The following is a 12,103-nucleotide window of genomic DNA, read 5'->3' on the forward strand; positions in this document are numbered from 1 at the left end:
CGACATCCCGGCACCACCATCCACCCAGGAGGTGAACGGACCACTTGGCAGGTCAATGGGAGAAAGAAGTGTCGATGGCTCTCCCCCGCCAGGTGCCGATCGCCCCCAGCTCCCCCAGGCGCTGGCTCCACCCCCCTGTTGGGTGTCTGGACTCCCTCATCCCGGACCTCCCGACCTCCAAGTGCGAGGGTCCGGACATCAAAGGGCGCCAGACCTATAACTGGGGCAGCTCCAGAGCGGGAAGGCAGTTGTATCCTGGAGTCGAGGGACGCAGTGAAGAACTCATCCTTGACGGACTACTGGCGCTGCCGTAGTCCTGCCTTGCGAACTACCGTCTTGCCTGCTGGCGCTGCCGCAACCTTCTGAAGCCTTCATCCTCGTCGGGACATGCTGGCGTGGCCGCGGACCGTTTGTAACTACCACCTTCTCGGGACCTGCTGGCTCCGCCGCGGCCCGATCATCTAGAACGCCGAGCTCGAGGATTGTGAGCTATCCATCTTATCATCGCATCTACCAGATTGGTAACGAGACTGTCCCGCTACCCCTTCTCCCCAAACCAAGAGACTAGAATCGAGGGGACCCCTGAGTCCAGACCTCCGTGTACCATTCCACCGTACTTATTGAATTACTTATAAAGAACGTTAAACCTTACTTCTGTGTGGTGTACCTCTGTGGGGGGGAAGTTACTCGTCTGTACGATCGCTGGAGACGGCTCTCCCCGGAGACCTCTCCCCTTGTCCTCGGCCGACCCTCCCGGTCCGTCTAACAACGCTCAATCCAGTTACAGTATGCTAATAACCTGACCTCCCCATTGAATAGATGTAAGAAGAACGTGGAGCGCTGGAAAACCCTTCCGCTCTCCTTGCTTGGGAGAGCTACGCTCTTCAAGATGATGGCTTTGCCTCGGTGTTTGTATGTCTTACAGAATTCGATGGACCCGGTCCCGGCGGCGTATTTCCGGGCGATGAAGACCCTACAGAGACAGCTCCTGTGGGATGGTAGGCCTCGAATAGCGTTTGGTAAATTTACTCTCGCGTAGTAGGACGGCGGAATCGGGATTCCAGATCTGCGGAAGTACTATTGGGCCTCACAACTGGCCACAGTGAACCATATTGTTTATGGACTCCCTTAAGATCCAGGCTATGCTATGGACCGGGGTGGGGGGGTGATAGTGAGGGCTCTATATTCCAGGCCCGGGAGGTTTCCATAGTCCGGCCCAACTGCGCATGCTATCCAGGTGTGGCACGCAGCTAATAAAGGTCTGGGGTGGGAAGGCAAATTGACGCTAGCCACTCCCCTCCTGATCTCTGAGAAGCTGGGTAGTCTGTGGAGATCGAAGGGGTTCGACAGGTGGGATCTTTGGGATTGCTCAAATAAAAGATGTATGGGGGAAGGATACAGTGCACACCTTTGAGTCCCACAAAAAACAATATAGTCTACACAATAACGAATATTATCGATATCGACAGGTGAGGCACGCCCTGGCCACTCATATCCCTAAAGGTACGGTGCTCCCGGAGACATCGCCCCTGGAGGACGGAGTGCTGGATGGATTTGTTCCCCAAAAAACCATTTCCCTGATATACAGGAAACTGATTAATAACATGGAAAACCCACTGGTGGGGCTTAGAGCTCAATGGAGTGCTGATGGGTTAGAATTAGATGATGAGGATTGGACGGAGGCGGTCTCCTCCCCAAAGGTGGCTGCCATCCAGATGCGGCTTCGACTGGTGCAACTAAAAATACTCCATAGATCCTATATAACGAATAGTTTCTTACCTGTCGGTGTAGTTTTGCAGCTTGATGATCTTTCTGGATTCACTATGCGGTGCATATTCCGCGGTCTTGTGGTTGGGTCCGGATTCGTAGTCTTTTCTCTCTTTTTTTTTTTTTTTTTTGTGGCCCAGGTGGGCGTCGGCGTCACCCTTCCTTGGGTGTATTTCCGGTGACGTCGGCATGCTTCCTGCGGAAGCTCCCATCCCTGGGCGCCATCTTCGGATTCTTTTTTTCGTGTTTCCTTCGTTTCCGAAGTGATGGCAATGTTCTATGTAGGTGATTTTTCCTTAACCGCCTTGTATGTAAAATCCATTTTATCTCTTCATCTTCTTTTTTTTTTTTTTTTTTTTTGACCACCCCTTTTCTCTCCAGCCTCATCTTTCTGGCGGAGGTGGGTGGGTTCGCTAGTGAATCCAGAAAGATCATCAAGCTGCAAAACTACACCGACAGGTAAGAAACTATTCGTTTTGCAGCGTGAATCTTTCTGGATTCACTATGCTGTGCATAGATTTTGTAGCGGTTTCTCATTTCCGTGGCGGCTGGGTGGAAGATGAGTTCTGGTGTCTGAATATGTGCTGGAGCACCTTTTGTCCGACTTGCGCTTCCTTGTTCATCTGCACCTCCACGCAGTAGTGTTTTGTGAACGTGTGCACTGAAGCCCATGTTGCCGCCAGGCATATGTCTTGTATGGGCGTGTTAGCCAGGAAGGCTATTGTGGCCCCCTTCTTCCTAGTGGAGTGTGCACGCACTCCCTCGTCTAGTTCCTGTCCTGCCCTGTTGTGGCAGAGCTGAATCGTCTGTGCTATCCATCGTGCAATAGTGTTCTTCGTTACTGCTTTGCCCATGTAACTGTTGGCGAATGACACAAAGAACTGCTTCGTTTTTCTGTGCTCCTTTGTCCTTTCAATGTAATGCATGACCGCCCTTCTGGCGTCTAAGGTGTGCAGAGCTCGCTCAGCGCTATTGGTTGGTTTTTGGAAAAAACTCGGTATCTGTATGGACTGGTTCATGTGGAACCTGGAGACCACCTTCGGCATGAAGTGTGGGTCCGTCCTCATCACAACCCTATCACTATGTATTTGTATGTAGGGTTCCTGTAGCGTCAGCGCTTGTAGTTCGCTTACCCTGCGTAATGACGTTATAGCAACTAGGAAGGCTGTTTTCATGGTTAGCATCTTTAAGGAGGCCCTGTGCAGTGGTTCAAAGGGCTCCTTCATGAGTTCCGTGAGAACTACGTTCAAGTTCCATGCTGGTGGTGGCACCCGCTTGGGCGGTGCGATCCTCTTCGCTCCTTCCAGGAACCTCTTGACAACCTGGGATGTGAAGAAGCTCCTGCCCATCTCACCCCTTGTGTAGGCTACTATAGCCGCTAAGTGAACCCTCAAGGAGGATGAACTGAGTTTTTTGTCCAGCAAGTGTGTCAGGTATCGCAGCACTGTGGAGTCTTTCTTCATTTTCTTGTGAAGTTGTTCACGTTTGCACCACATCGTGTATCTTTTCCATTTTGCGACATAGCACCGCCGTGTGCTCGGCCTCCGTGCCTCCCGAAGGACCCTGAGGGTGCTCTCTGGCAGTCTCAAATGTGCAAACTCTATGTCCTCAGGAGCCATGCTACTAGGCTCATGGTCTCTGGCTCTGGGTGCAGCACCTCTCCGTTCTGCATGGAGAGCAGGTCCTTTCTTCTGCCGAATCTGTGGGGTGCACTCTGTGACATCTCCATGATCTGCGAGTACCATGTCTGCCTCGCCCACTGTGGCGCGACCAGTATCAGGGTCATCTTGCTCGCTCTGCACTTGCTCAGTACTCGGTGTATCAGTGGTATCGGGGGAAAAGCGTAGGCAAATGTCCCGGACCAATCTATCCATAGGGCATTCCCAAGGGACCCCTTTTCGGGTAGTCTGGATGCGAAGTACTGGCATTTCGCATTCTGGCGTGTTGCAAACAGGTCCACTGATGGCGTTCCCCACCTGTTGAATAACCACCTCGTTTCCTGAGCATTGAGCTCCCACTCGTGGGATGCCGATGTCTGTCTGCTCAGCCAGTCTGCCTGAATGTTCTCCTTCCCTGGTAGGTGTATGGCTAGCAGGTCTATCTGTAGAGGGATGGCCCATCTCCATATCTCCTGTGCCAGTGTTGAAAGCGTTGTTGACTGTGTTCCACCCTGCTTGTTGATGTAGAACATCGCCGTGGTGTTGTCTGTCTGCAGTAACACCCTTTGCTTGTACAGTCTTGTCTGGAAGGCTTTCAGTGCAAGGAAGATTGTCTTCAATTCTAGGTAATTGATATGCTTTGTCGCATCTGCTGGCGTCCACAGTCCTCTCACTTTGAGCTCCTCCATGTGAGCGCCCCATCCCTTCAGGGATGCGTCTGTGGTGATGGTCACTGTCGGAGTTGGGGGTGTTAGAGGCTTTCCCCTTGTTAGGTTCTCCATGGTCCACCATGTCATCTCCCTTTGCACTGCGTGCGTCACCACCACAAGATCCTCCCAACTGCCTGACGCCTGTGACCACTGTTCCTGGAGCCATTCCTGCATGGGTCTCATGTGTAGCCGCACATTCGGCACCAGGTGGATGCATGATGCCATCATCCCCATGATCTTGCTCGCCGTCCTCGCTGTCCGAGCTTGCCCCTTCCGGTAGAGGCGAGTTTCCTTGACCAGCGCCCTTGCTCTCTTCTCGCTGGGGAACACCTTGGCCTGCACGGTGTTGATCACTGCCCCCAGGAAGGTCTTCACTTGCTCCGGTTCCATTGACGATTTTTCCCAATGGACGGAGAACCCCAGGTTTATGAGCGTGCTCGTCACTGTCTGTGCGTGGTGTTTGCACCTTTGGTACGAACTCGCCTTCACCAACCAGTCGTCTAGATAAGGGTATACGTGTATCCCCTGTCTTCGTAGGTGTGCAGCAACTGCTGCGAGGCACTTCGTGAATACCCTTGGTGCTGATTTGAGTCCGAAGGCCAGCGTTGTGAACTGGTAGTGGCCTCCCCCGATTGTGAACCTGAGCATATGTTTGTGCTTTTTGTTCATCGGTATGTGCAAGTAGGCGTCCTTGAGGTCTATCGTGACCATGAAGTCTCCGACCTGCAGTTGCGGTAGCACCTCCTGCAGGGAGGTCATTTTGAATTTCTGTGTTCTTATGAATTTGTTGAGGAACCTCAGGTCTAGGATGGGCCTCATCTTGTCGTCTACCTTTGGTACCAGGAAGTACGTCGAGTAGACTCCCTTGTTCCTTTCCTTGAATGGGACTCGCTCTATGGCCTGCTTTTGCAGAAGTTCCTTTACTTCTTCCTGAAGCCTCGCCAGCTGGTCTCCTGCTGGCGGTCTTCCCCTTGGTTTCCTGCTTGTTGGCCTTTTCTCCAATTCCAGGCAATACCCGAATTGGATGATGTTTAGGATCCATTTGTCTGATGTGATTTCTCTCCATTCCTGGAGGTAAAATTGCAATCTTCCTCCCACTGGTGTCATGTGGTCGTAGGTGTTTTGATTGTCCCGACCCCTTGGTACGTGGTGCCCCCCCGGGTCCTTTCTGTGGCTGGGCACCCAGAGTTCTGTGGAGTCACTTCGAGGAGGGCTGCTGCCCCCCTCTCCTATTCTGGCCACGTCCGTTTCTTCCTCGAAAGGACTGACCTCTTGGTTGGTACTGCCAGGACTGTTTCTGCTGACCTTGCTGTCCCTGTGAGTCTGCCTGGTGCGTTTGCTGGAAAACCTGGTGTGATGTACCTGGTTGGTTTCCACCTCTCCCGCCGGGCCTCCGTGACGGGGTGCCTCTTCTGTTGCCTCTGAACTGCAACGCCCCCATAGACCTTGCCGTCTCATTATCTTTCTTGAGCTGGCTGAGTTTCTCGTCCACAGTTGCCCCGAAGAGCGTGTCGCCGTTGAACGGTGTGTTGAGGATACTGTGTTGCACCTCGGGTTTGAACCCTGAAATCCTGAGCCAGGCGTGTCTCCTTTCCGTGACACCCATCATCATCAGCCTGCTGGCGGTGTCTGCCCCGTCCAGGGCCGTCTTAAGGCAAGAATTTGCCGCATTTTTCCCCTCTTCGACCAACATCTCGGCCTTCTGCCTGGCCTCCTGGGGTAGGTCCTTCACCAAGTGCCCCAGGCCGTCCATGATCTGGTACATGTGCCTGTTTAGAAGAGCGTTGGAGTTAGCCATGCGCCAGTGGGTCGCAGCATTCCGTTCGATCCTTCTGCCCACCAGATCCATCCTCTTGCTCTCCTTATCCGGTGGTGGGCCCGAGGTAGTGGATACGTTGGCCCTCTTCCTAGCCGTGGCCGTGATAATGGAGTCTGCGGAGACCTCGCCTCGAATGTAGGCCGGGTCCTTCGTGGAGTGTTTGTATTTTTTCTCTGTTCTAGGGGTTACCGCCTTGCATGTTGCGGGCTCCTTGAATGCTTCTTGTCCTTGAGCCAAGACGCTCTCGAGCATTGGGAGGAACTGGCTCCTTGTCTGTGTTGGGAGCAAAGTCTCGAGCAGGAAGTCTGCTTTCTGCTTCTCCTCGTCGAGCTTTAACCTAAATGCCGCTGCGGCAGATTGTATCGCCGAATTGTATGCCCCGATGTCGTCAGGCGGCGAGGGCCTCGAGGGGTATGTGTCGACCGCCTCCTCCGGGCTCTCGGTGTCGATATCCAGGTAATCCTCCTCGATGGGGTCAGAGGTGGCCGACTCGGCGTCCAACCTACTGCCCTCCTCCTCGTCATAGCCGTAATCCTCGTAGGGATTCTCCTCATCTCCCTGGTCGTCGACCATCTCGGCGGCCGGGCCATGTCCGTCGCCGAGTTCTTCTTCCTCTTCGACCAGATCTAGCACCACGTGCTTGGTCTTGTGTGGAATTGTAAAGGTACTCATCTCTGCGTCGAAATCCTTCTTCCGCTGCAAGATGCTCGCCATCTCGGCCTCCAAACGCCGTCTTTTCTTTTCCCTTTCGGCCGCGTTCTCGGCCTCGGAACGCTCGGCCCCTCTCTTCGTCACCTGGCTCGGCGGCGAGACTCTCGGCGTCGAAGGTTTGGACGTCGAACTTGGCTTCGGGTCCTTGGACGTCGTCAAAGCTTTCGGGTCTTTCTCCCTCGACGCCGATCGGTCCCTTTCGGAGACGATCTTCGGCGCCTTCTGCTGCTCAACAGCCCGGCCCCTTTCGGAGGCGATCTTCGGAGCCTTCTGCTGTTCTACAGCTCTCGGCGCCAGGGACTCCTTCTCTGAGGATCCGCTGGGCCTGTGTGCGGTCGCGGACTGCAGATGTCGCTGCGTCGGCGCCTTCGGGGTCTGGCCCTCGTTCTTTCGAGACTCAGGGTCTCTCGTGGTCTTGTGGGACGTCGAGTCTCCTACCTTATCAGGCGTCTTCTTGGAATCGGTCTCTACGACCGTGTAGCTGTCGTGTTCGGCGGCAGCGTTGTCCTCTTCCTCTGAGGACATCCCCAGGTCGTACAGCGAAGGCGTCGGGGCTTTTCCTCCGAGGGTGGCGTGTGCTACCCTCTGGCTCTTCCTCACACGAAGGGTCTTCGCGGCGAAGACGGAGCAGGCGTTGCAGTCTTCGGTTCTGTGGTCCACCGGTAGGCAAAGGTTGCACACCGGGTGCTGATCTTTCTGCGCGTACTTGTGTCTGCAATTCGGGCAGAACTTGAACGGCGTGTTGTCCATCCTCGAGCGTTTCAGGCTTCCCTGACCGCGTGGACGTCGATGATCGTCGAAGTTCTCGACGTTCTCTCCTCCTTCTCTCTTCGCCAATGGTCTGCGAAGTCTTCCTTGGTCTTCTTCTTTTAATTTCTTCTCGAACTTCTCGCTTTGCAGTACTTTCTCCAAAAATGTCTGGAGCCCAACGGGAACGATCCAGACCCGACCGCGGAAAAAAGAATCTGAAGATGGCGCCCAGGGATGGGAGCTTCCGCAGGAAGCATGCCGACGTCACCGGAAATACACCCAAGGAAGGGTGACGCCGACGCCCACCTGGGCCACAAAAAAAAAAAAAAAAAAAAAGAGAAAAGACTACGAATCCGGACCCAACCACAAGACCGCGGAATATGCACCGCATAGTGAATCCAGAAAGATTCACGCTGCAAAACTGGACCACGTTTGGTACGAGCTGTAAGCGGAGATTGTAGGAGAAAGTGTGGGGAAGTCGGCACTTTAATGCATACTCTATGGCATTGTGTCGAGATACCGTTGTATTGGACGAAGATCCATGATGAACTGGGGGGGGCCTGGGAGTGGAGCTGCGGCCGGAGGTGTTTGCTGAATGTGTGGGAGCCTACAAATTTAAATGCATATCAGAAACAGTGGGTGACGTTGGCGTATATGGTGTCTAAATGAAACATAGCCCAGCACTGGGGAGCCAGTCAGCCGCCCGAGTCACCAAATGGGCAGATGACCTTGACTGGTGCATTATTAGAGAAAGAGCTGTTTATGTGGCCAGGGGCTGCCACAAAAAATGGGGTAAGATTTGGAACACATGGAATAGTCATAGAGGGGACATTTGTGAACCACCTACGCCGATACTGGTACCAGAGGCACAGGACTCTCCAAGCTACCTGCATTAAATGTTGGTGTATTTGATTCTGTACTTTGCCACAATGCCTCAAGTGATTGGAAATGTAATGTGCGCACCTGAGCTTTATTTTTTCTGTCTGTAGTGTTCCTTTTTTAGTTTTCAATAAAAAGAGTGCGTGCCAGGTGTAATTAGGGACACAGGCATAAACCACAGAGGCTGATCTGAGTGCTCTTGTTGGTGCGTAGCAGCAGACAAGTCACTCGAGGTAACTGGCCCCATTACAGTGGAGTGCTTTAAAAAAAGGTACGATGGCCTTCAATTGTATACGTTCCCTCACCGGGAGCCAGTGAAAGACCTTGAGATGAGGGGCAATATGAGACCTAGGTTTTAAACGGAGAATCGCCCTAGCTGCTGAGTTTTGCACCACGTGCAGGCGCTGCAGGAGGAAGTCCGGTAGGCCCAGATACAGGATATTCGCATAGTCCAATCTGGACGTAATCAGTGCCTGGACTACTATCCTCCTGACGTCCAGTGGGAGGAGCGGAAGGAATTTTCTCAACATCCGGAGAGGCCAAAACAGGACCCCACTATGGCCTGTACTTGTGAGCGCATAGAGAGGGCATTGTCAATGTAGATTCCCAAATTCTTCACTGTGGATTGGGCGACACTCGTGGCATAGAACTCCTACGGCCATCATTGGCTCAAGTCCTGCAGTGCGGGCAGGCCGCAAAACTATTTTTGACTTATCAGAATTGCACTTGAGTTGATTTGTCTCCAGCCACCTGAAGACCTCGGTGAGGCATGCTCTGATCGCGCCCCCGGCAAAGTCTTAGCCCTTATTACAGGAGAACATCAGCTGAGTATCGTCAGTGTAAGAAATAATCTTGGCCCCATAGGCCTCCACCTGTGGTGCTAAGAGGGACATGTACAGATTAAAAAGCGTTGGGCTCAGAGAAGAGCCCTGAGGAACTCCCACCTGCATACTAAGCATGGGAGAAGAGAAAGGGGGAGTACAAATAACCTGTTCTCTGTCCTCCAGATTGGATGAGGGATTAAATGTCCTTTAGCCGAAATACATTACGGTGTTCCCAAAATATTAACTAGGATGATCTTTTCTTCTGACTCCAGGCGAAGTCTTGATGCCATAGATATGAATAAATAAACATGCTGCATCAGTGGGCCACATGGTGGTGACTGGGAGTGAAGGCCATTGTGAGACATATAAGACAGCCCTTTGGGTGACATCCACAAGTTTATGTTCACAGAGAAACCAGCTACCATTTCGAGTCTGCCACTCACTCTCTGTTGTGGATTTAGCATTTGAATCCTCCCCAACTCAAGGCAGTAGGTTACCAGAAGTCACACAGGTTAAGAAGACACCATGTATACTTGAAACCAATCGAATCAATCAAGACAGTTTTGGAGTGAAGCAAGCTGTACCATCAGGATGCACCCTTACGATAACTTCAGGCTCCCACCGAGATCATTTCCAAAAGATAGGAGAGCATGTCTCTGGAAGTCTTCAAATTACTGCCTTGCCAAAAGTCACAGCTGTTTAATTTGTATCTTCTGCCAAACACAAGCAACAGCAACGCCAGCAGATGCTTCATTTTATTCATTTGAAGGACGCAGTTCTACTGTTCTCTATGGCAGCTCGTCAAACTGGACAAAGAATAAACTGAATATATATGACGAAAGGGGAACATGAACGTCAACGCATGCTTTGTTGGCTTGGCACCTAGTTTGATTATATCACAGCAGATGTAGTGTGACTTTTTTACTTTCTTTCCTACTCTGTACTTAAAATGAATGGGCAAAAAGCTTTTCATAGGATCCAGCCGCAGGTGCGGACTGATGCCGGGGATACTTAATACAAAGGCTGCCATGGCATGCTTCGATTCGTATTCAAGACTCCGGCAGCTTCTTTTTCTTCTCTCCTTGGTCAGAGTTCTAGGCTCCAAAAATGAATCCCACTGACGACCACCTGCACAACACCCGCTCTTATTGCATCTCTAAACTCTTTCACTTTTAACACAACAGGGATGAACTCCACACATGTGTGTGGTAATAAGTACTCCTCTGGCACTCAAAGTCCCTTCCTCCAGGCTAGCGGAACAACCAGGTCACGGGGACAACCCAGCATAGCAGAGTAAAAGCAGTTTATAAGATAGTTATATTTTATGCCCGAGCACTGCCCTCCTTCCAACTGTACTAGTTTATTTTCTTTGTCTCTCCCAAGCCCAAACCACGTTATGAAGATACAGACAGACCTGGCACTGCACGTGGTTTCATCTTCAGCCAAGCACACGTTCGGGCGCCACATGGACACCGGAAAGAATCAGACCGAGAGTCTCCGGAAATCTTCTTTCTTGATCAATAGATCAGTGGGCATCATGGGAAACTCAAAACGGAGTCTATCTTCTTTATCTCTAAGACCTCATCTTGGACCGGCATCTTTCACAGTGAACCCTAATGTTTCATCATCATCCAACTTTGCCCATAGCCACAAACCTAGCTCCCGCCTTTCTATTTAATGGGTGAATCACCATTTCCATCTACAACAATGGAAAGATAAAGATTCAGTCCTCGGAAGGATGTCTATCTTAATTGACCACCTATTTCCAGCGTTGCTTAATGCTGCATTACGAATTTCCTCTGCTGCTCCGCCTGATGTGCTTCCCGACTTCACACAAACTGCTCAGCTCCACCCTGCACCACTCATCCTTTACTAACCCGCACTCGGGATTAGAATTGGGAGTCCCAAAAGGGTGCGCCCAATCAATACACCTTCCCACCTAGCTAATGACATTGATATCCTGCCCCCATGCATCCCATTCAGGGAGGACTCCGAGCCGGTCACCCCCTTAATCAGACTTTACTGGAACACCTCCACTCTCTCTGATGACACAGATGAAAACATCTGATGATGCTATACAGTCATCATCTAACACCCCTGCCTTGTTCTACCACACACAAATTATGTACCCCACATACCAAAGACCCATCCAGACAACCCAACTTCCCATATGCCTCATCAGTACCTTCAAACACGAACGATCAGCCTGACCGAAAGCTGCTTAGCCCAGACCACACCCACATTCCCCTAACTGATTCCTACTGCTATCCCTCTGGTGTCACACAGTTCACATCCTTTTTTTCATGCTATACCTTCTCATACCATCTTTATGTTGCCTTAGCTTGGTAATACACACTGTGTGCACTGCACCAGGATCAAATATGAGTTTTCCCTACTGGAATTTAAACCAGTGCACTAGATGTAGATAGATCTCACCAGCACGTGCCAAGCTCCAGTTAGCTACCCTACTGCCTATTTCAAGTTCTTGATGCCGTCCTGTAAAACAGTCTAATACTCCATACATACAATTCCAGCAACGTGCATAGAGCTGCACCAGGGTCGACCACTCTCTGATGTACAGTGTTTGTTACCAGAAGACCTGCCCGATAAAAACATGTTACGGACTCCAGCCTGAACCCTACCAGCCTTTCAAAAGTATTTGCTGGTTGGGGAATGTTATGCTGGTCTATCCCCCAGCAACCAACGACGTGGCACGAGATGTGGTCTAGTGACTGTAGCCAGAACCGAGTTCTAAATTTGGTTCTCGCAACTGACCGCACTGTGTAATCCTGCGCAAATAACTTTGCTTCTATGAAACTCATTTCTCTTTTCCCCAAAAACTAAAAAGGTTTAGCAAGGAGGTGAACGCTGGAATTGAAGATATGATCAAACAGATCATGCCCAGAGTTCCCTGGGTTAGAAGACGATTATTTGATGAATTTGTAGAGCTTGGCTGGTACTAGAATCCCCTCTCCAAGAATAGTG

At 51.4% G+C, this 12,103-nt stretch overlaps 1 protein-coding gene across 4 annotated transcripts in view; it reads right to left on the reverse strand.

The window, feature by feature from the left end:
* ADISSP (adipose secreted signaling protein) overlaps positions 1–12,103 on the reverse strand; it is a 360,219-nt gene that overhangs the window by 117,428 nt on the left and 230,688 nt on the right. The gene's annotated exons all lie outside the window — the stretch shown is intronic.

This window comes from Lissotriton vulgaris, chromosome 3_1, assembly GCF_964263255.1.
Source record: "Lissotriton vulgaris chromosome 3_1, aLisVul1.2, whole genome shotgun sequence".
Lineage (NCBI taxonomy): Eukaryota > Metazoa > Chordata > Amphibia > Caudata > Salamandridae > Lissotriton > Lissotriton vulgaris.